This window comes from Ictidomys tridecemlineatus, chromosome 16, assembly GCF_052094955.1.
Source record: "Ictidomys tridecemlineatus isolate mIctTri1 chromosome 16, mIctTri1.hap1, whole genome shotgun sequence".
NCBI lineage: Eukaryota > Metazoa > Chordata > Mammalia > Rodentia > Sciuridae > Ictidomys > Ictidomys tridecemlineatus.
In genome coordinates this window covers 8,102,104-8,124,159 of record NC_135492.1, presented here as the reverse complement: position 1 = coordinate 8,124,159, position 22,056 = coordinate 8,102,104, and positions in this window count along the sequence as shown.

The window sequence follows — 22,056 nt, the reverse complement described above, 5'->3', positions numbered from 1 at the left end:
TCCAAAAAGTGTACTTAAGCTCTGCTTGACCTTTGCTCTGGGCTCTGGGCTGCTCTCCCTTCTTGAGTGGGCACAGAGTCCCAGCACACTGGAATGGATCTCCAATAAATCCCCTTTTGCCAATTGCATGGAGTAAGTCTCTTGTGTGGTCTCTCTCTCCGACATTCCGCTGGACCCCCTTTACAAAACATCATAATATACACTTAAAACATACACAATTTAATCTGTCAACTTAAAAAATAAAATTTAAAGAAGAATGTGAGTTTGTCCTCAGTGCCAATGAGTAAATTGCCTCCTGCTCTGGATTGTAAATCATTTCAGTGTTTTAATATCAACATGGCCTCAGTGTGAAATACAAAACTTAAAATTATCAAAATGCTTATCTATTATAAAATGCTCCACAAATAAATACAGTAGAATGTTTACAAAACAAAAGCAAAAAAAGAATTAAACCTTTACACATGCACAGCAGCAGACATTGTTACTTGCAATAAGATTTTCATATTCTAACAATGCTGTCTTAAATAAGTAGAAATTAAAATTGAAAAAAACAAAGTACTGTATTTTCTTGGACTATCTAAAATATATACAGATATGTTGTTCCTATACTCAGGAAAAGTTACAAAATAAATTGATTTAATGTTCTGGTGCTCATAGATAGTTAGGAACAAATTCCCTTAAAAATATAAAAAACAAGAGGAAACGTATCATTGATATTAGCAACAATTTAAAGGTCATAATAAATTCTGAAGGTCAATTTGTTGAACCACAGTTCATTGCTTTTGCTGTATGGTGGGATGAACTGGATGTTTTGCTGCAGCCTATTTCAATCAGGAGTTAACTTGTGAATAATCAAGAAATACTTCACGAATACTTCTAAGTTCCACTTTCCTAATCCAAAGGTGTGATAGGGTGCAGTCAACCATGGTGATTCAACTTGGAGCGGTTATTATCAGATAGAAAACATGACGGTAGGCTGAAAGGCACTGGAACCTTAAAGGCATCAAATGTTCTACCAAATACAATATGCACTTTTCCATTTGTGTGTTTTCTCAGAATGCATAATTTATACTCTATGGTTGATCCTCTGGTGTCAAAGTCACGTGAACACACTACGAAAATAAAAGAGTAAATATTTCTCATATTTTGTATCATTCCTATATAATCACATAATCAGCCATGCATTATATTTTTGGCCTTTTTCTTTTTTTCCCCTTATGGAAACTGTCTACAGACTTCCCTGACAGAGAATAAAGCTGTATTAAGTTGACTGCCTAGATTTCTGCCTCAGGGATCCAGGGCCATTTATGAACAATGAAACTAATACAATTTGGCAGGGAAATGGGATCACAAAATTAAAGATTTGTTTAAAAAAAAAGACTAGGAGTTAACACAATGTTGCTGTTGAGGTCCTGTATTTACATATTAAATAGGTTCTGTTCCTTTGTCTTTCCTTGGAGACAGTGAGCATTTTATGATCACTTACAGTTATATAAATGAACTCAGTGGGCTCAGAGATCTACTCAAGCCTTTCTAGTTTATTTCTTGGAGTTCAGATGGCATTTCTACTATGAAAGAGCCACCCTGAATAAACTGGAAGGATATTCTGTGTATTAACATGTAAATGAGAGAATCAAGCATAACTGTCTGATATGGTAATTCTTCCCAGACTTCTTTTTTATGCAGGATATCTGTGAAGGACAAAAACATCCACAATTGAGTTTGATTGTCAACAATATGCGATTATAATATTTCATGCTAATGTATAGAACTACATTAAGTTTCCAGTTTATTTTTCTCTGTATGCTGTGTGCAGACTGTTAAAATAGTCTGATGGTCATAGCACATTAAATGATGCATAGATCAAGACAGAGTATGCCCCAAAGCAAAAAGGAAAGTGGACCTTTGTTACAAAATGGGCTGCAAATTTCCTTCAAGAGTTCAATATTGTATATGGAGGGAAAGAGCTGATAGTTGACTATCAACAAAGACTTTCTGATCTTTTGCATTTCAAAGCAGAACAAAGCTCACAGGGAGAACTAGTTCTTCCATTCATCAGTGTAGTCAGTATCTTTCAGAGTGTGTGGGACTTTATTCCTGAAGAATTTTAAAGGTATACTAAGATCATTTGAGAAAATGAAAAAAAAAAACTTAAACCTGGTCCACTTACATGAGTTTCCTTATCTCAGAGAGCCACTGCATAATTCTGCCCATGCCTCCATTTGGGGCAATTGAAATATCAAGAACCAATTCCAAGGAGCTTATTGACTTCTCCTTATGTGCTTTTCGAAGAAGAAATGTTGTAAAACTTATGTGTCACTCATGCCCCTCCAGGTGCATTGGCCCAGAAGTTCCAAATCTTTTATTCTCCATTTAAATAAAATTCCTGCATCCCTGGTGATGTTTTTTTCTTCCACTCTGTGGACCAGGAACCGGATCCCTACTCCTGCTAGTAGCATTAATATGTCTACTGTGTATTTATTCTCAAAGCAACACTTGTATAAGGAAACCTCTTGTGGCCATATCTGAATGCATTCTCTATGGTGGTCATTGAAAGGATACTCTCAGAGTCCATGCCAAGTCCAAAGACCACGCCATGCACCATGAAGCTCACACAAGAGATTTATTGTAGGTAACATGAGGCAAAATGACAAGGCTGTCCCTGCAAAAAAGAGCAGCTTTATAGCCCACCAAAGGAATTTCATAAGCTGCTTAGGAGTTAAACTATGGTGGGATTGGTCCTTTAGCAGGCACATGTTCTTAGGGAAAGTTAAGCAGCGTTGCCTCAGAATCAAAACTTTGGATTCTCTAGATAAAATGGCTCCTGAACTAAAATGGTGAATCTGATGCCAATTTTGATCTGATGCCAATAGATTTAACCTACACAAACTCTCCCTCCCTGACTCCCCTACCCGATGTATAAGTAGAAGACAGGTTTTCATCTCTACTGGGTCACCCTTAACTGGGTAAACTTGTGTTATTGTTAAACTGGTTCTAGTTTCTCTTTATTTCTATCTTTTGATTGTTTCCTTACAATAGAATATTTATAAAATCCTAATTTACCATCAGTAGGCCATTTATTTTAATCAAGATATAAATTCATTCCCCAAATACATTACATTTTGTTACTGAAAGCTCAGTCCTTGTCCCCAATGCCAATCTCGTAACAAGGACACAGTTTTGACAAAAAAAAGAAAAATCACCTCTTTAAAAACTCCCTGTTCCTGCCAATGGACAGAATCATAGCCTCCTGAGGAGAAACAACTATAGCACCTGCTTCTTTAACATTGACCTCCACTGGTTTTCCTGTATCACCACCCAGGCTTACTTATCTAGTGGTCGAGGGAAGCACTGGAAGCAAACATAAAAACAGCTTCAAGAGGCTGTGATTCTGACCATCTGCAGGAACAGGGAGTATTTAAAGAGGTGATTCAAAGGCTACATTTCACGTATATGCAAGTTCATATAAATGAACAAGTTCATATAATTTTCTCTGTTGGAGTTGTAACTCACTTGTTATTACTTGGGGAGAAAGTCATTTCTGAGATCTTCTGGTAACATCCTCAAAGTCTGAATTACTTTATTCCATATGAAGTGTATGTACTCAAGGACAAATTTGCCTAAAAGGGGAAAGAAAGGTAATCCTCTTCTTCTTGAGATTAGGGAGGGAAGAGATTAGGGAGGAGCAAGGAAAGAGGGAGAGAAAGAAACAAGTAAATTTTAAAAATAAGTTGCAGTGGCAGAGCAGCAAGGTCTATATTCAAAGCATAAAGTGGACCACTGTTACAACTTTGGATCTAACCACATAATCACCTGTTTTACTAAGATGAAAATATATAATAAGAACAAATATTACTTATTTTATGGTAACACTTAAATATCCTACAGATACATAAATATAAACATATATTAGAGCACTACACTTAGAAACCTTTGAGTAACTTTGCTAGAAATGCACTATGTGAGCAGTTCACAAACTATGCCACACATAGGAATCAACAGTGCTTAGCTCCCATCATAGTGATATGGGGGTGAGGTCTGGGCATTAGGATTTTAAACACTACCTATGCACCTTTAAAACTACTATTGCAAAATTTCCTAAGAACCTACTCGTTGCATTTATATAGAATATTAACAAAACTGATCAAACTTTCCAATAATCACAGATTCTTGTATTACCACTGATTTTTTTGCTTCACCATTTTTGATGTTCAATCTTAAATTTTTATGTTTGCTTCCAATGCTTTCCTCTACTACTAGATAAATAAGCAAGGGTGGTGATACAGGAGAAACAGTGGAGGCCAATGTTAAAGAAGCAGGTGCCATAGTTGTTTCTCCTCAGGCAGATTCTCCTCAGGGAGAAAATGATTTGTATGCAAGTTCATATAAAGGAACAAATGAAGCAAGCCAAGCAAAGTTATTATTTTGAACTGGCTAAATCTTGGGTTTATAGCTCTTCATCTAAATCACTGCATTTTACATACACACACACACACACACACAAAAAAAAAAAAAAAAAAAAAACTATTGCTTAGCCTAATATTAGTAGAGAAAAGTTCTCTCAATCATATACCTATCTGGAATTAAGTACAGCTTTTGTATAGAAAAAATATAAATTGAATTATTAATGGGATTATCAATCACAAAATATCAGGTTATTAGCAAAATTATGGGCTAAATTTATTCATATCTTATTGCAAATATATATATATATATATACACACATATATTCATTCCAGAACATAGATATTGATATATATATATATATATATATCTCCTGGAACCAATGCATGAAAACAGGACACAAACAAATTTTGGTAGGTATTTGGAGGAAGGAAACTAAAGTGTCAGATTATCATGTAAATTTAATATTTTTTTAATTTATAAAGGTTTATTTTACATTGTATCAGCACTTTCAATGTACCAATTGCCTTAAAACTTCCCAAAACTGTTATAATTCTCTCAAATACATTTTAATTCATCTTCAAAAGATATTTTATCCTCCAAGTTTTAAAAAAAACATGAAATAGATTCTATTCCTGTCTGGCCTTCCTAAGTTTAGAGTTCTTTTCTATTAAATGATTAAAAATAATTTGAAATAACAAAAAAGCATCAAGTAATTTATCTTTTGAACATGTCAAGGTTCTTTAAAGCTAAATTGATTTTAGTAATAGTCAGTTTCAATTACAAATTAACTTTGATTTGTTGCTGTTCTTGTCTGTGGCATTTGACTGGAATACATAACCGTGGTCTATAAATTCTAGTCTCAAACCTACATCTGGCAATTCATTAGGAACCATCTTTGAGAGACATAAGAAAACATAAAAAGAAACAAGAATAATTCTTCCATGTAAAGTTTCCTTAATTAGAAAAGCCAAGTTCAAAAACAAATTACCTTTTCATATTTTAATTTTAACTTAAAAGTGATTAAAATGTATTCAAAATTTTGTGCTTTGTGGCTAATGTAGGGCTCTTTTTAAAAATGTAGGAAAGTTAAAGTAGTTTTTATAACTAAGAAGTATTTTAGTAACTTATACTTCAAATCTCTTTGCTATATAAATGCTCACCATTTGACCTTTTCATGCTTCTACAGAAATAGAATGAATGGGGCTTTGTGGTATGAGTTTGGATCCCAGTACTTGGATGCTTGCTGACATTTTTAACCTTGCAATGGAAACAAACTATTCTTTCCAAAAGAAAACTTGCTCTGTGGAGCTCACAGTATTTCTACTTATTCTTTCTTGTTATGTCATTATCCTCGCAGTTTATATGCAATTATTTAAAGTATGTATGCAGTAGGAACTTCTATATATTGTTAATAGAAGAAAGCTTAAATAATGTTATCAATGATTCCTACATGCCCACATAGAACATTTGACAAAAACACTTTTCTTGTTAGCTGGGCTTCAGAGATTTTCAGGAAATTCAGCTTGAACAGTAACGTTCACTCCTCTACATAAATCATTCTCACATATAGTTCTTAGATTTGCCTATACATCATGCTGAAAACTAATATTCTAGTGCTTTATTCTCTACTTCAGCAGCATCTTTTCTTTGCCATCTTACTGAGCTATTGGGAATCATTGAATAACTACTTTCTCCAAATGTCTTTTCTATTATATTATACTTTTTGGTTATTTTTACATAGGTGTTATATACCTTTTATCTAAAGAGTGAGAGCAATGACATACATACACATGCTCTTTTAGCTACATCATTTCTATTGTACTTCAAATTCAGTGTGTTAAAAACTACTTTCCCCATTCCAAAATTTAGGATACTGAGCTGTGAAAATCATCTAACTGTAGACTGTTGCCATTACATATTTTATGATCTCCAGACTTATACAAGTGAGTTTTTTGCACTATGTGTCCATCCTTTGAAATGTCTCTCATTTTGTAAAAAAGTCACTAAATTGGAGTAGCTGAAGGAGATTGACCATGCATCCTTTTTTTTTGTAACTCTGGTATAGACATGTCCTACCCTAGAATAGATGGAATCATAAGTCTTCCAAACTTAATGTCTCTCATCAAACCTTCATTTCCTTTCCAAACACCATCAATGAAAAAAATCACTTCTAACAATAATTAAATCTTACTTTTTTCTTTCTGTATCCTAAGTATTTTGTTATTATTCCATATAATTCTCACAGAATTTCTCATAAAATGGGTAGTATTATTAACATTTTTCACTTAAGGACAGGTGACAAATAAATAATCATTCCAAGTTTATATGAAAAATTTGAGGCATAGTAAAATGAATCTAATATCATACATGTGTCTAATAACAAGAGTTTTCAATCTTAAGACTTAAAATATTTCTACCTCCTAAACTCACACTTATAATTTTTTTAACTTGAAAATTTCAAGACTAAGATTTATTTACTTCCATGATGAAATGAAAATATGAATTTTATATATGGTCTTTACTCAGCATTAATTGTATGCATTATGAACTGTGATTTCCCTCTTTTAAAATATTAGTAATCAATTGCCTTCATCGTTTTTTGAATACCTCATGATTTCTCACTGACTTATAATACTAAGTCTCATGGTCTTATTAATTAATTCTTTAAAAAATGCATAAATGTGTAGGTTCTCCATTCTGTTCCACCTATTAATTTATATATTCTTAAATTGATAACCTACATTATAATTATTAGGGCTTTATAGTATTTATTCAAATATAAAAGAATACTGTCTTAATATGACCATCCTTCTTCAAAATTTCACAGCAATTACATATTAAAAAGTAATTATTGCATTGAAACTTGTTCAGGTCATGTGGGACATCTTTCAGCACTAGAGATGGGGAAGAATATTATTTTATTCTAAATTTAGAAACTATAAAAATCTCATGGATTTCAAGATTCAAATTAAACTTTAATCATCAAAGATTCAAGTTTAATTTATTCTTATTAAATCATAGAATTTTAGATATGGAAAAACTTTTAAAGATCATCTGGTTGAACTCATTCCTTTTATCTGAGAAAACTGAAACTCAGAGAGTTAAAGTACTTTGCAGAACACCATGTATTAAGTGGAAGAGTAGGTAGTGACGTTAAATCTATTAAGGAAGAAAATAGAAAAGATTCTACTTCTAATTCTCATGTTATTTAACCTAGCATTTATTTTTTCCTGATTCTAAAATTCATTAACAAAAGAGTTAATGATAATTCAATGTATAATCACAAGATGACATTGGTTAGCTAATGAAAATAATTCAGAAACAATTAAAATGTCTTACTTTGTGCTTGAGTATTTGTATTTGAATAGTTTACTGTGAATTAAGTCTCAGAAAGGAAAAATATCAATTCTACTTCTAGTAAAGGAAGACTAGTTTTTTCTAGAGCAATATTCTCAATCAACAGAAGATTTAAATATGCAAACACCATACATAAAAATGTGAGAGAGCTAAAAAAGTACGAACTTGTAGATCTCTTGTTTTAGACAGAAGAAAAGGGGGTCTGAGAGTTTAGCCAAAACCTTCAGCCATACTTCTCAACACCTACTGAGTCCAAAGGAGCAGTTAGATGAGAGGCTCAAAAGCAAAGCAGTCCAGGTGCAGTGGTACACACATGTAACCCCAGTGGCTTGAGAGGCTGAGAAAGGAGGTTCACAGGTTTAAAGTCATCCTCAGAAAATTAGGAAAGCTATAAGCAACCTTGTGAGAGCTTGTCTAAACATAAAAATGGCTCAGGGGTTAAATAACCCTGGGTTCAATCCCCGTTACCCACCCCCCTAAAAAAAAAAAAAGCTTCACTCAGAGTAGACTTCCTGGCTTCTCAGTGGAGTAGAAGACATACTTTTGTATGTGTAATTTCATGTGCAAGAGGAACACTGACACTGTCCAGGATTCCACAGGTAATCCTGACATGCTTCATTTTATAAGCAAGAATTAAATAAAATTGTGCAACTCTTTTCAAAGATAGCCCAGCTTCAAACCATCTGAACACCTGATCCATTTCTATTCTAACCTGTCTGGATAGAGCAGAGATAAAGACTTGATGGAGGAAGGTAACACTTACCTAGATTCTAAAATCATCTATTCAGATTTTCATGTAGACTGTAAAAACACAAATATGAAACAAGATTTTCAAAAAGGAGATGACCAATAGTAAAGATAATAGAGATAATAAAAATAGATTTACACAAGTTCCAGTGAAGTTAATAAATATGAATATGATTCATGCTTCAAGAAATTAAAGAATGATATGGAGAATTTCATTTAGTATGAGAAAACCACAAAAATCATAGAAATAAATAATAATAAATAAGATAAGTCATCAATATGTCATTCAAAACAGTTAATATTTAAAATTGTTAGTTTACTAAAAAAATTGAATAAAATTATTCAGAGTGGCACATTAAGAGAAGGAAAGGAAGAAATAACTCAAAATTACCAGTGTTTTAGTCAGCTTTTCCTCTGCTATTACTAAGTGATCTGACTAGAACAATCGTGAAGGAGAAAAGTTTGTGTGAAGGCTCACGGTTTCAGATCTCTTACTTGATAGCAGGCTGGGTCCCTTTTTCCAGGCTCAAGGTGATGGAGAAAAACATGGCAGAAGCATGTGGCAGAAAGAAGCAGCTCATATGGTGATCAGAAAGCAGAGAGTGATAGCATCTTCACTCTCCAGATAAAGAATATATATTCCATAGCTGTGCCTTCAATGAACCACTTCCTCCAGCTATACCCCACCTGCCTCCAGTTACCACTCAGTTATTCCCATCAGGGATTAATTCTCTGGTTAGGCTGAGACTGTAACATAATCATTTCTCCTCCAAATCTTCTTACATTGTCTCACATGTGAGTTTTTTGGGGACACCTCAAATCCAAACCATACAACCAGGAAAAGACAAAAGACTTAATAACCACATATAACTTATCTTCAGTTTGAATTCCCCCAAAAAACATGAAGCCAGATTTTATATTGGAGGACACAGAAGTGTATAATTTTCCAAAACTGATTTAAAAAAAGTCACTCAAAACTATAAATTTAAGAAATATTACAATTCTAAGTTTGTAAAATTATATCAAATGAACTCCAGTATTATATATATAACTAAAAGGCACTAATCAAAAAAAAAAAAGAGCTCACATTTAAAGTAATTCTTCAGGCAAGAGGAAAAGGTCTCAGATGGAAAGATGAAGATATAAGAAGGGAAGAATAGATAGTTGATTACTTCTAAAAAAGAGTTGAGTGTATAAAACAAAAATAACATCTTGTGGAGTTGATCAATTTATAATAAATATAGCACAAAGTGAAAAATGGGGGTTAAATGGTGTTAATGTATTTTGTACTCTGTATTTTTATAAGTGGTAAAATCTACCAAGAATACACAAATCTCATTGTGTTCACATCTAATACCATACTGTGAATACCTATAATTGTTAAGTAATATGCATATGAGAAACAGGAAAAACGCGGTTACAATGTGAACTTTTAACATACTTCTTTCAGTCACTTAAACAGAAATCCTTCAAAAAATGAATATTTATTTAACATGATTTTCCATAAGGAAATATTGACTTCTCTCCAATATGAAAAGAAGAGGAATTTTATGTAGAAAGTATATTTCTAACATGTTTTATCTCTATGTAATTCTTAGGAATGAAGTTCATATAGATAGAAGTTATTCTGGCTATCCAAATGAAATGTAGAAGTATGAGTTTTCAGAGGAACACCATGCTTGACCTTCAAGACATGAAAGGAATCTACATGAGGTTTTGCTAATCTCTGAGCAGTAACAGCAAGCTCAGTTCCTTGAAAATACATCCTTTCCTAAAAGCAGTTTAATCACTTTCCTTACCAGGCTTTGGATGATCCCCCACAAGTAGGTGAGACATTTCTCACAGAACTAACAGTACTCTACCAATTATCTTCAAATAAATATTAATTTCTTCTTCAGCCTCTAGATTTCCCACCTGAAGCCTACAATTAGGTGATAGGCTGAATTTTACAATTCTGCTTTTATATGTTCCTTTTTCAATTCCAAGACTGTTGAACTTAATAATCTGTTTATAAATTGTTGTATTTGTACTCTTTAAGTTCTAAGCTTACTAACACCACAAAAAACACTTTATATAATTAGAAAACTGCTTATTAACATTGTATATGCATAATTGCATATATGTAAAAGGGGTAAAAATTTGACACTTAGGAGCTAATTAACTTTATTTTTGACCTAATTCCAAATCATTTCCAGATTTGTAGAACAGAAAAAATTGTTACATATTCCTATCATGGCAATCAATCATATCATACTATAAATAATACTAATTATGATTACTTAACATTTTCCAAGGTAAATATGACATAGAAGAATTAAAATACTACATTTGTTATACTGAAAGATGGTATATAAGAAAAAAAGAATAACCTGATTAAAAGGCATATTATGTTTTAAGTCTAAGAGACAAAAGTGAAAGTGTAAAGTAAAAGATTAGTGGGTTATAAGACATATGGGGCTTTTTTTTTTTGTATGACAAGATTTAAGAACACATTAAGGCTAGAATTCTCAGGTTGGAATGAGAAATATGTTTAAGCCACAAAGAAAACACTTGGTATATTAGGAGGGCAGAAGGGAAGAAGCAGAGCTTTGGAATACACATATGTTGTTACTGATCTGCTGATTTACTTCATTACTGTGAAGTGGCAGCTAGGCTCTCACAGTCCCCTGGATCATCTTTCGACTTCTCTGACTCCTGGACCAAACATAGGTTCTTAGCTTTCTGTCTAATGAAAGGTCCTTACTCAGTAAGATATCCTAATAACTAAGATAGATAGATCATGGAGCTCCAGTTCATGCTTGCGGGGTCCAGTCCACCTGTAGTCTTTGCTCTCCGACAACTACCTGACCTGTAGAGACTAAAACTTACATCAAAGGAACTCAACCATTCAGAGATCATTCAAGTAGTTCCCACAAAAGTGCAATCCAATCTCAGTAAGAGATACTTTGCTGTCCATATACCCATTTAGTATCTATTTATTTATCCTTTATATTCTAATTGATTTCTAATTTTGTGTATCTGGTTGAATGTTGATGCCACAAAAAAGGAGGATGAAAATTAAAATTCTGATTTGCCAAAGAGAGTATTTAAATTATAAAATTGAACTAAAATGAGTATATTGGGCCAAATTAGTCCCAACTTGTCCTGTAAGACATAATAATTCAGTTATAAATGTTGATTGAATGTGTATGTATATGTCATTATGTATTCCTTTATTATAACAATCATTTATAAATCTGTACTGTATTAAGTACCATACCATATCACACACTATCCTAGAAATTTACATTATTATTTTCAATTCAGTAGATTATTGAATTTTTTACACACACACACACACACACACACACACACACAGACACACATGCACACACACACAGAGACATACATACACAAGAGTTTCCTCTTATGCAGGAGACTTTAAGACCTCCAGTGGATACCTGAAACTCTGGTTAATATCTACCCTATGTAGGTTGAGCATCTCTGATCTCAAAATTCAAAATCCAAACTTCTTTTGTTGCTAGAATGTTAGCATAGATAAAAAATTACATGTCTAATGTAAAAGTATTGCATAAAATTAAATTTAGAATATGTGCATAAAATATATGTGAAATGTAAAAAATATAAATAAAAAGTTAGCAGCATTTCTGGTTCTAAATATTTCAGATAATGAATATTCAACCTGTTCAAGCTATATTGTCCCATACATACATACCTATAGTCAAATCTAATTTGTAAATAATGCACTTATTAGATTAACAATAACTAATAATTAAAGATAAAAATTATAGTAATACGCTATAATAAATATTACATGAGTTCAATCTCTGTTTATTTCTGGCATTTGGCATTTAATATTTTCATATTCAGTTGACTGCAAGAAACTGAAATCAGAAAATAAAACTGAGGATAAGAAAGGACTAATATATACATAGATATAGATGTATTTGACTTACAGTAGAACTATGTCCCAGTAAATATATCATAATTAGCAAATATCATGTTGAAAATGCATACAATACACCTAAACTACATAACTTAGTATGATTTGCATTACATGGGCTCAGGAAACTTATATCAACCCGCAGTTGGCAAAACCATCAAATGCAAAGACTATTTTATAATAAAGTGAAAAATAACTTTTGTACTTCATTGAAAACTCTATTGAAAATGAGAAAGAGAATGGTTATATACAGATACTTTCATATTTCATAAAGTCAAAAATCGCAACTCAAAACTATCATATTTGGGGTGTGTTGTATAGTCAGCTCAAACACACATGCACACATACACACACACACACACACACACACACACACACACACACACACACACTAGACTGGATGCCTCAATAACAGAAATCTATTTTCTCGAGGACCTGAAGACCTGAAGGATCTGACTCTGAAAATTGTTAGGTGGTGAGGGCCTTCTTCTTGGCTTGCAGAGAGCCAACTCTGGCTATTACCTCAAATGGTGGGAGGGAGTGAGCATTCAGTATCTCTTACAAGGGAATCAGATTCATTGTGAGGGACACACCCTTATGACCTCATCTAAACATAATTATGTCCCCAAATCCCAGATTCCAAATACTATCTCATTGGGGGATAGAGCTTCAACATGAATTTTAGGGTAGCAAACTCCAATCCATAGTGCAGAGATAGACAGACATATATCTCATATTTGGGAGTTGTTTTTTATAATGATATAGTGATACTGTTAATAACTTATATTTTACTTAGGAGAAAGTTAAAATATCGGGGCTTTTGATTGTTAATTTACTGATAATAGCTGCAAAGTAAATTAAAAATATACAGCCAAGCAGACTATTAAGCAATGGTAAGACAATTCATCTAATATGCCTCTTCCAGGAAGTCTTTAGAGACAGCAGTATTAAAATAAAAACCAAGTAGCAAATTTAAACTGAAGGTAAAAAATGGAAATGTTTAATATCTGAGTGTAAAATTTATAGAATCCTTTGAACAATTTAAAGTCATAAAATCAGTATTATTTCACTGCAAAAACAACAACACGTGGATTGGAGATAGTTTAAAGAAGCAAGGTTTATGCAAAAAGATGAAAACAAAAAAACTTGAATTTCAGGATTAGAAAATTATATATAGGAATACAGAAAAACTCTTGGAATGATAAAGTGGGTGAAATTTATAATTTCAGTGACAGAGAAAAAAATTCCAGTGATTCTGATTATGTTGAGGATAGGACAAAGGTCAATGAAGTAGTAGTAGTCTAAAATTAAAGAGTCAATATCTGTGTTAATACATAACTTAAAGGGATTGTGACTATCGTTTGGATCTTCAGCCTCCCCTAAAGCCTATGTGTTAAAGGCTTGATTCACAATGTGGCATGACTAGGAATTGGTGGAACTAAAAGATAGGGTCTAATAGGAGGTTTTTAAGTCACTAGGGAAATAAATCAGGGGGATTTATCAAGTCCCCACCAACATCATCCCCACCAAATCCCTGTTCAATATTCTTTGTTTCTTAATGATGAGATAAACATTTCTACTTCACCAAACACTCTCATAGTTATATACTGCCTCACCCTAAAACAATGCAGTGAATTGATCATGATCTGGAGCTTCCAAAATTGTGAGCAAAAATAAAGTATTTCTTTTTATAATTTGATTATTTGTAAGAAAGCAGAAAACTTACACATATAATTAAAAATAAAACCTTGTGCTCAGAGACTTGATGTTTGAAGAATCTGAGACACCTAAGTTAGTATCTATTTTTTATGGTATTCACAGATCAAGATATGTGGTAAGATGCATAGACTTTGTAATCATGGAGACACATGCCATATTTTTATTTGAATAAATTGCTGTTTATAGGTTTCAATTTCCATACTTACAAAATAGAGGTATTAATAAGGTATTATAGAATAGTATTGGGGTCAAGCAGATCTCAGTTTGAATCTTTAAATTATTATTAGCCTTTGAAAATATATTCATATCTTTCTTCAACTTAAATAATAACCATAACACTTAGTTGTAAACTGTCAAAAAATTTACTGAGTTGGCAAATTTAAAATAGCTAATAAACTGTCTGGCACATTGCAAGAACTCAATAAATATTATTTTCCTTTTCCCTTTCAGTAATATCAAGAGAGCTAAAATAAGATGTGAAACAGTTGGCAAGGTATTAGCCTTGGAAAGAAATTTCTGTTGTTATAGAATAATTTGTTTTCATATTTTCAAAGAATAACATTTAAGGTTTCAATTGTTGCATACTAAATGACTTTCCTAATTTACCTAAAGATTTGAAAGGAGACTTCAAAGGACAAATATTCCCTAAGATCAAATATTTAAATAAGGGTTATATGAAATACCAAAACCTTTGAAAATATCTCAGAGGGGAATTCCATTTCCAACTGTGTGAAAGACACCCTGAAGGGATTTCATACTAGACAACAACTTGATCCTAGATAATTTATAGCAAATACACTTTTAAAGTACTGTTGTAAGCAAAGGAAGTGTCCAAGGACAAATAAAAAAATGCAACAGTGAGGTGAAACTGTCACTTGGAAACTAGTTGCTCTCTCTGTAAAAATAAATAAATAAATAAAAATAACCATGTTAGATTTGAAATGCAGAAACTAATTCAGAAACTTTCCACAAGACCTAGAGAAGAGGTGGTTCTGGAAGTATCCCATGAGTCTACAACATTGAGGATAGTTAATAGAAATTCAGGTTGGTAGCTTCCCTGTGTCCTGAAGAAGAAACCCCAAATCTTCTGGGGAAGAAAATCACCTTATTCTGGTTTCTTAAAGATGAAAACAGAGAGGTTCAACACAATCAAAAAGTTGTCCCTGATGAAAAAGACTAATGAAAAAGTAAAACTTCTTGAAAGACTGATACAAAAGTAAAGAAATACAACAAAAAATATATAATATTGAAAATTTAAAAAGAAAATGTGCTAGAGATACAGCATGGATTAGAAAGTTAATAAGTATTATGAAAATCTTGATAGCTAAAAGATTAAAACATTATACTTAAATATACTTAAATATACTTAAATAAATTGAAATAATAATTTAATAAAATTATTTGCAGAATTAAGAGAAAACATATTTTTCTTTATAAATTAAAACTATGACTAGAATTTTTTTACAAAGTAGATAACTGGCTCAGATACAGGAGAGTTTAAGGTCACTTCACATACTTTATAATTACAGTCTTAAGCAAGGCATAAGCAAAGTAAAATAAAAAGTACATAAACACAAACCAAATAAATTAATAAGACCTATATTACCTTAATACCAAAACCAAGTAGGTACAATGAAGTCATACCAAATCTAAAAGAAAATATGGCCAGCTACATGTAATCTTATCTGATATATTTAGGAAATTAATGGTGGTTACATAATATAAAAATGCATCAAGAGTTGTTTCATTATATATTCAGTTTTAAATTATCAAAATATAATTTTTTTCATTAAAAGTTTATATAAGATAAACCCATAACAATATTTCAAGATATGTAGAAAAAGAATATAAAATTTTATAGCCCATTCAAACTGCTAGAAAATTAGTAGTATACATCAAAACCATTCATTAAATATAATTTCCTCCAGTAATTCACCAGAAGTATTTACTTTAAATCATCATCAGGATAAAGAAACTATCATTAATAAGTTCTACGTAAAATACACTGAAAATGTAAAGGAGTACAAGAAAAAAGAAGCATTTGAAATAAAAAACATACTCTTGTTATTAATCACTCACATGAATATTTATGAAAACGTCTCAAGTATTTCTGTAGATAAATTATAATAATTAGAATTATTGAAGAATTTACTGAGGTTGTTCATTTTGGAATGAACAGTGAATCATAATCCCACTTATTAATAAAGACAATTTAAAACATTTTGAAAGCAATACTTAATAGGAATAAAAAAAGTATCAAATTATGATTAAAAGAACATAGTTTCTAAAATACATGGGAATTTCAAAGATAAAAGATGAAATATTCTGAAGAATATAAATGATCAAAATAAATGAGAAAATATCTCAAAGATAGGTTTTATTTAATATCATACATATTGAATATCATTTATTGGTATATTAAATTAATACATTTATATCAAAGCCAGTAAATTTTTAAAGCAAATTTACAATAACAATGCTGACATAATTGGATATGCATATGGAACAAGAATTTGAAATATAATTTGAATATTAACCATTAAATAAAATTGATTCAATTCAAACTAAATATGTCTATGTGAAAAAAAAGAAATTTTTAGCAATACAGGAGAAAATAATATCTTAATGTTGGGCAAGAAATTCTTTTATTTGACAGAAAAAATAAATATGAACTATAAATAAAATTATTAACTAAATAAAATACTATGTTCATCTCTAACTATAATAAACAAATGTAAAAGACAAACTACAATTTATAGGTGTTTTCCAACTACTGTAGCCAAGGAATTAACACTCAGAACATACCTGGGATTGTGGCAGAGCAAAGATAGCTTGAATGGTATTTGTAATGTTGGACATTATATGTTGGTGTGTGGGTTCAGAGGCTTTTATTTCATTATTAAACATATGTGTATATTTCTCTGTGTGTTTCCCATGTTTTATATGTTTTGTGTACTAAATTTTCATGTTTATTATTTTAGTTTTGCCCTTGTAATCCTTTCATACATTATTCCAGATTAGATAATTTCCCCAATGCTATGGAATTTTCATGAAGCAAGAATAAAAATTGAACAAGTTTATAAGTTATAGATCATTATTTTAAATTTTAAGACAGTTTAAATTTACGCACATGTCATCAATCCTTCTTTTTCATTCTCAACCATTTTGTTTTCATATTGATTTTGCATTTGAGTTAAGTGCTGAGTTTTTCTTACTTTCCAGTATACCCTGTTCAGTTGATGTCCAATCCTGCTGATGTCTCTTGGCTAATAGATACAACATTTGGCACATAGAAAACCAAACATGGAAAGAACACTGCCAGCACCAGCAGCTTGCACAATCTGTGCTTAGAAATTTACATTGATCATAATTACTTCTCCACCTGTATTAAATAAAGCTCTTCTATGCTTAGGCATGGAAATATTGTGGAACAATATTATTCATTTTCAATACTTTACAATGTTGTTACATCATCTTGTTGTTTTTAATATCAAATAAATATATGTCTATCAGCAAAAATTTCTATAGGTTTTGAAATTTTTTACTCTGCATCTGGAGCCAGTCATGGTGGCACACATCTTATAGTCCCAGTGACTCAGAAAGTTGAGGAAGGAGGTTCGAAAGTCTGAGATCATCCTCAGCAATTTAGTGAGGCCCTACGCAATTTAGAGAGATTCTGCCTGAAATTAAAAAATGAAAAGAAGGACTGGGATAGGACTCAGTAATTAAGTGTCCTTGGGTTCAATCTCCAGTACCCTCCAAAAAAAATCCTCAATTAAATAAAATGAATTCTGCCTCCTGAGTAAGTGTAGAAGACATTTATAATAAGCTCCTAAATTATTTCTGGAATTCATATTTAGTCAAGCCATCAACATTTATTGAGAATTTATTTTTTTAATATTCAAGGTGCTATGTTTAACAGATATAGAATCATTATGTGCCTTAATATGAGTTAGGAAATAAGCACTATTAATTCAGGTTACTTTTTTAGTTTTTCTGAGACTCAAAGATAACTTCCTTAAAACTGTAAGAACCTCAAATTCTCTAGCAAATTTTTTAATTCTCTATTTAATTTTGTTCCTTATGAAGAAACATATTCCAATACATCAGCATCTCTTAAACAGAATTCAGTATAAATACTCTCAAAAATATTATCTGTTCATTACATTATTTTTATTTTAAAAAGCATCAGGATTTTTAGAATTCATAATTACATAATGTCTATCTTTCCTCTATCCTTTATATATTTTCTGGGTTTGAAGTAGGTCAGAAAATAGTTACAATGGGAACATCATAACACAAAATAATATATATATATATTACTTCTCCACCTGTATTAAATAAAGCTCTTCTATGCTTAGGCATGGAAATATTGTGGAACAATATTATTCATTTTCAATACTTTACAATGTTGTTACATCATCTTGTTGTTTTTAATATCAAATAAATATATGTCTATCAGCAAAAATTTCTATAGGTTTTGAAATTTTTTACTCTGCATCTGGAGCCAGTCATGGTGGCATATATATTACATATATATATAATGTAATATATATTACATATATATATAATGTAATCCATAAAGCAATGAAAACTTAGTTTTAAAACATGTGTGGAGGCACAGCAACTTGGGGGGCTGAGACAGAAGAAGTGCAATTTGGAGCCCAGCCTCATCCACTTATAGAGACCCTGGTTAAAAATTAAAAATAGTAATAAAAATTGTTTTAAAAGACATAATATCAGAAAATAGTAAGGCAGTTGGAAGAAAATTTTAATCCTCCGATTCTCTAAACTCTGCAGACCTGAGCATACTTGCCATTGTTTTTTTCTTCTTTAAACATCCTTGACCCCCATTTTTCCCCTGTACAAATTCTCTGTTCCTTTCTCCTATCCATTTTAAACTTATCATTCAACACAGTGTATAACTATCTTACTTTCTAATTATTTCACTGACTGCTATTCCCGTCAGGGTTTAGTGTCCTGGTTTGGGTAATCATAGAACTATATACTTATCACAACCTACACTATTACTACAGTTTGAAATTGCATTGCAATTTTTTATTTGCAATTAGATAGTAAACGTTCTTAAAAGAGTCAACTTCTTGTTCATTATTTGTTCTCTGTGAATTACCTCTATGCCTGACACATAATAGACACTCAATAAACACCATTTGAATATATTTTTTGAAGCTACAAGTCCTTCCTATACTACTTGGCATGGAGTTTATTATTAAAAAGTAACTGGGGACTGGGGATGTGGCTCAAGCAGTAATGCTCACCTGGCATGTGCTGGCATGTGTTCAATCCTCAACACCACATAAAAATTAAATAAAGATATTGTGTCTACTGAAAACTAAAAAATAAATATTAAAAAATTCTCTCTCTCTTTCTCTCTCTCTCTCAAAAAAAATAAGTGGCAGATTTTGTTGATGGTGTTTTCTTTGCAATATTTTATAAGGGGAAGAAACCTTCTTCATATGTGAGACAGAGTGCAAGATAATCTACAGTATTCAAAGTCAAAACTAGATTAATACCTAAGTACAGTTGTGTTATTGGATTCAGTATTGATAAGGAGTATCTTATTTCCAAACTTTACAAGATGAACAGATGCTTTTATTATTTATATAATTAGTTTCCACACAATATTTATCTAGTTTTACCAAGATAGATTTAGAGGCATAATTATCTTTGAAAAATGTAATTTCACTGAGTGTGGTAGTGCACACCTGTAATCCCACTGGCTCTGGAGACTGAGGCAGGAGGGTTGCAGATTCAAGCCAGTCTCAGCAACTTAGCAAGGCCATAAGCAATCTAGTGAGATCTTGTATCAAAATAAAAAGAGCTGGGAATGTGGCTCAGTGGTTAAGCAACCTGGGGTTCTGTTAGGGTCTGTAAACAAGTCAAGATGGCACCTGGCATTTTGCCAGAGGGAGTGGTTTGTTAAGTAACACCAGGGAGCCATTAATTGTGGAGATTCCTTATTGGTTGACTGCTATATCTAGTTTATGTTAATTAGAATAAGTTGTGTGTAATGTATATATACCCCTCCTGTCCTACAATAAACGGCTCCCACTCCTGCTGTATCAATCTACACAAGTTGTTCGTCACCCCCGGTCATTTTTCTGCTGCTGGACTGTGGAAGGGTTCAATCACTGGTAGAAAAAAAAGGAAAGGAAAGAAAAATGTAATTTTAAGGACCCACAGGCCCTGTTGTGTCAAAGGTAGACAACAAAACATAAGAAACTAGGTATTGTTAATATTGTCTATATTTCTACACTATCCATGGCATAGTTCTCACTCTCTCTTCCTCATAAGAGAGACTACTGTCAACTTTCAGATGATATGATACTTAATATTATATTATGGTTTACACGTGAGCTCACATGTGAGACAATGCAAGAAAGTTTGGAAGATAAGTACAGTTATGTTATTGGATTCTGTATTAATAACAATTGATTAGATTATAGCCTTAATCTTATCAATGAATTGATCCCTTGTGGGATTAATTGAGTGGTAACTGGAGGCAGGTTGGGTTTGGCTGTAAGAAATATTTCATTGTGAGTGTGACTTTGGGGTACATATTTATTTCTGGCAAGCAGAGCCCTCTCTGTCTGTTTCTTGATCCTCATGTGAGCTGTTTCCTTCTGCCACACTCTTCCACCATTCCTTGAGCCCCAAGGAATGGATCTTGGTATCTGTAGATGGCGACCTCTGAAACCATGAGTCCTCAAATAAACTCTCCCTCCTCTACAACTGTTATGTACAGGTATTTCAGTCACAGCAGTGAAAGAGCTGACTAGAACACCAGCTCACCACACTTCATGTTAATATCATTTTAAAATTATATATTTTCTAGAGAAAATCACAAGATGATAAAATGGTGAGCACTATCATTACAGTCACAGAATTCTGAAGCTCCCCTTGGCAAGGCTTCCATAAGCAGCTCTGAGGGGGGTTTTGTGGAAACTTATGGCCACCTGACGTTTTACAATGAGGTAATCAATTGCTCATATATTATTTCTCCTTTGCAACTTCCTCAGAATTAGCTGAGTGATATGTTTTAGCTGCCTATAGTGTCATAAGAAATAATATGATTGATGAATTTTGATTGCTATAAGATTGAATTACTCTAAGTTGAGGTCTTGGTGTGTTTGGATTTCATAGCAAAAATTCATGAACTTGGGCATTAAAATGTTTTACAGGCAAGTATCATAAATTTTATAGTTGTGAGATATTTTAACTTAGCCAGAAAATCAGAAATAAAATGTCATTGAATTAAATTCTAATGTATCATTTTGTTCTTTTAATGAGGTACAAATTTCATAATTCCATTTATTGTCTTTCTTTTCAAACTGTCCTGATAAAAACCATTCAGCAAACAAAGCAGAACACCTAGTGTACAATAATTACCTAAATTATTAGTCTTTTCTTGGCAAAAGGTATTTATTTCCAATAACAGAAAATGAAACTAGAGCTACTTAGTTTGTCCAAAAACACAAATATTGCAAGTATGTTACATCTTTTAGAGACTAGGTTTTTCTAAAGTAGTTTTTGTTTGTTTTTTTTCCCAATAAAAACGCTTCAATATTCTTACCAGTAATAGTAAATTATTAATTTAAATAAAACCAGTCAGACAAAAAGGAAATTAGTTATTTAACATAATGTCTCTTTTAATTCTTATCTTTAGACTAACAATATCTTTCATTCTGAAAAAAAAATCAAAACACATTATACAAATTTTATGATATACAGAACATCACAATAAGAAACAGAATTTCTGTTATGGAACAGAAAAAAAGACATTAAATCATTCACTCTAATCAAGATCACATGTTTAGAAAAGAGAAAATAATATTTGCCTCCAAGAAATTGTAAAGAATTTA